This window comes from Phascolarctos cinereus, unplaced genomic scaffold (genome assembly GCF_003287225.1).
Source record: "Phascolarctos cinereus isolate Bilbo 61053 unplaced genomic scaffold, phaCin_HiC Scaffold_4;HRSCAF=312, whole genome shotgun sequence".
Lineage (NCBI taxonomy): Eukaryota > Metazoa > Chordata > Mammalia > Diprotodontia > Phascolarctidae > Phascolarctos > Phascolarctos cinereus.
The window spans coordinates 666,652,257-666,656,224 of record NW_027555847.1 but is presented as its reverse complement, the minus strand read 5'-3'; the positions used below and the strand labels follow the sequence as shown (position 1 = coordinate 666,656,224).

Here is a 3,968-nt window from a genome sequence, read left to right as displayed (position 1 = left end):
ACAGGAGTTCCTGAAATCAAATACCTGGGATTCATCAGATTATGAGAAACCTGGGATTGGGCAGAGATTCCTGAGACAAACGTTGCTGGTAGGATTCTTGTCTCTAAAAGTTTGACTTTATCTGTTTTACTGATCCCAGGAATAGTTCTCTTATTTTACAGTTATCAAGTAAAATATGGGGTATGGCTCATCGGTAGGGCCTAGTGAGCTAGGTATTAAGTGGATGCCAACTCATAGAGCATTTGGAATCTTCAGAACCATTTCTGGAAGCCTCACTGTGAGAGGGAGGTACCCCAGTTGTTATATGTTGAAATGGGATTTTTTTTCTTGAAGTGCTATAATAAAAGAGGCGTAGGAAAAAATAGTCTGCAATATTCAGAGCAAAAGTGAGTGCCACACAAGGAGGAAATTCCACCCACAGGAGAGAAGTAATTTGGGAATGAAAATGTTCTTGAAGATATACTAGCATTTTTTTTCCTGGAGGTAAATGGGGTTAAGTGACTTGCCCAGGGTCACACAGTTAGTAAATGTCTGACTCTAGGGCCAATGCTCTATCCACCTAGCTGCCTCAGAAAGTTAATATTAATGTCTGATGCCAGTTTAATTAAATCGACTTCATTGATTCAAAGCTGAAAAGCACCTTAGTCCATTCCCTATTTAAAATGAAAAGGTTGAGTCACAGAAAGGTTACTGACTTTCCTAAAATAACAAAGGTTGTAAAGTAGCAAAGGCTGAATTCTAACTTTGGATCCCTATGCTGTAATGCAAAAAATCCGGCCTAATGCTCTTTCCATACAGTGCATTGCTTCCCTGGAGAAGGAAGTGGTACCCTCAATATATGTCTGCTCCTGGGGAAAGCTCTGCTTGCCCAGCCCTAATTTTGGTTCTGTCACCTCCCTGATTCCCCACAGCCACTGTTTCAAATCTTTTATTTTCTCCTATTGCTCTACCAACTGTATTCCTGTTTCCCACACTTTTGAGTGGGTGACTTGGTTTCCTTACCTCTGGCTCCCCCTACCCCCTTCATCCATTGCTCAAAACTTTTTAGCAGTAGCAGCATCCATAATCCTTCTCTTTGGTGATGGTGGAAAAACAGATATCCTTCTTCTTCACTAAGGCTAATGTGCAGACTTCAGTCTTTTACCTGACTCAGGAAGGCTGGGAATAGTGGTGTGGGGGAAGAAAGCTGGACCTTAGGAAGAACTCTGTCCCTTCTCCTTAGAGGTGGCTTTGGAACCCTTGGCCCTGGTTTCAGGATTTCAGCAGAGATCTAAGAACCTAGTAGGAAGTTGGGGAAATACGGGAGAGAGGCAAGGAGAGGTTGGGCTAACACAGTAATGAAGGGCTTTTTAATACCCATTCCTTCAAGATGACTTTTTAAAAAGGCACAAATGTTTAAAAAGTAAAAAATTGGATTTCCCGAAGTTCCTTATTCTGTCGACGAGTTTAGTTCGACGTATGTCAGTGAAGGTCCAACGGTTCCATCTGGCCTTGGGATTTTGGCTAATTTGAAGAAAGAAAGGGAGAAGCTGGGCTTTAAGTCCTGTGGACACAGTGGTTCACTAATTCCTCCTCCCTCTCCTTCTCCTCCTTACTTGGTTGATCTCGTGTTAAGACTTAAAATTTAAATATATCCAGAATTACCTCTTGGTTTCCTCAGAAAAATGAGATATAAAAGCTGTAGTCCCGTTTTGTAATTCAAATAGTTAGTTCTTAAGCAGGTAGCAACGCCGGAAGTCTCTGTGGCGCAATCGGTTAGCGCGTTCGGCTGTTAACCGAAAGGTTGGTGGTTCAACCCCACCCAGGGACGTTTTACTGCGAGGCAGAAGATAAAAGCATTTCGTTCTATTCATACAGAGGATTGGCAAAACCTACCACCAAAAACGCTTCTGTTTACGAATTTACAATTCATTCTAGGAATAGTAATTACTTATGTACCTCAGATTATTCTAACAGGAAAAGGATAGAGCGGGACTTCTTCGTCTGGGTTATAAGGTGTTTGGGGCGTATTTTGTACTTTCTCCTCTGATAATCCCTCAGGTTTCTCTCCTGAATCCGTATCCCACGGATATTATTACAGGTAACCATAGTAGTGACCGCAACTCTCTCTTTCTGCCTGTGGAAAGAAGCCACGTAATGGGTTGGCGTCAGTCAGACCCTGGAGATTCTCCCAACAGAATACCTCCGTCCTTTCCTCAGAGACTGGTTCCATGATTACCATATCAGGACCAAGGTCAAGAACGTTCTACTGTTTAGGGCTCAGGGGCTTCCGGGAAACCCCAAAATCAAGAAGCGCCAGTGGTGCGACCAAGACCTGATGGGACTCCGGAATCCGACATTCCAGTTTAAGTGACTTCCTCCAACCAACCACCCCCGACCCCAATCCCGCTCACTCTCCATCTCCCTCGCAGCCAGGTGGGCTTGGTTCTTTTGCCGAGTACATTTATTGACATGAGGCAGCGAGGTGAAGTGGATAGAGACCTCTTCCTGTCTCTAATACCTAATCTCCAGTGTTCCAGACAACTCTCTAAAACGGGGATTCTTAATATTTTCAGGTGGTGTCTTGGTGGCAGTATTGGAGAAACTTTATTGGCCCCTTCTCAGAACTTTTCTGATCTGGTCCCTGTTCATTTATTGATGTTTTCTCTTCCCTTAAAGAAGTTGTTTAAAGGACGATTTGCCTTGTGTGCCAATGTCCCCCCACCTGCAACTTTTTCTTCTAATTCCCAACCGTGTATCTGCAAATTGGGGGAGGGGGAGAGTCTAGGGCAGGGTGGAGATGGCACAGAAAATGAATAAACACCTTTATAGTGCCAGGCATTGTACCAGGTGCTTTTTAAGAAATATTATCTCGTTAAACCATGCCCATTTTACAATTTAGGAAACTGAGGCAAATAGAGGTTAAGTGACTTGCCCAGGTCACACGCCTAGCAAGTATATGAGGCCAGATTTGAATTCAGTTCTTCCTCAGCCACCAATGGGACATGGTCACAGTTTGATGAAGAGAGGTGAGATCTTTCAACATTCTCAGATCAAGTTCTAGGGTCATCTTTTTTTCATTAGAATCTTGGCTAGAATCCATACAAATAGCTAGCATAAAAGAAAATGTCTTGGAGACAGGGCACACCTACCTATCCCTCTTTGACAGTCACTACAGAAAGAAAATACATTTATTTCCCTGACACTCAGCTTTGGGTGACAGAAAACTGCAACATGAGCTTAAGACCCTCCCTCCAACATTCCACCTGATGGGTTTTGTCCATCTCCACTCCCTCATGAGATCAACTTTTATTCCTTATCTGCAGTTCAAATTCCATTCAGAGTACTAGAATAAAAGGAATTGGGGCAGGACAAAGATTGGGAGGGATTTTTCTGTTGAAAGCCTATAGCAGCCCTTTGGACCATGGTACAAGAATACAGTATAAGAATAATATCCATTTCACTGCAACTCCATTCTCTACTCCACCCCAGTGGAATTCAATCTGAACCATATTTCTCTCCCCATCAAAGGCCACACTCCTTCACCCTGGATACTGCCTCAGTCTTCCTTATGTGGATGTGTTTAGAGATAGGTGAAGGACAGTGATTCTCCTGAGCCAAACCTGCCATTTTATTTGTATGCCTTCCAGTCCAAACTCAGCTAGCAATATTCAAGACTAGGAGTCTAGCTAATGTTATCCAAAGCTTCCTCAGTTCTATAAAATGTTCAAATTATCTCCCCAATGAAAACTTCAGGCCAGTATGACCAGCACCTTCCAATCCCTCCTCCAATTCATCAATCCCTCCAATGTCTGTGTTAGGCTGAGGATAAGGAGGAAAAGCTGAAAGGTTGAAGACAGGGGAAATGGACAGAGCCCAGTGAACTGCTTGTGTTGTGTTGTGCATAGAGATGTAGCTTCTCTATTAGTCTGTATTCAGCGCTCGTGGCACCTATACCCTGTTGAAGAAAAGCACATTTCTTCCCTAGG

The 3,968-nt window shown here is 43.3% G+C and overlaps 1 non-coding gene across 1 annotated transcript; it reads left to right on the top strand.

Moving 5' to 3' along the window:
* The first annotated feature begins 1,736 nt into the window (after positions 1–1,736).
* On the top strand, positions 1,737–1,810 carry TRNAN-GUU (transfer RNA asparagine (anticodon GUU)). The gene has a single exon. It is a non-coding gene; the product is annotated as a tRNA-Asn (tRNA).
* Positions 1,811–3,968: the final 2,158 nt, after the last annotated feature.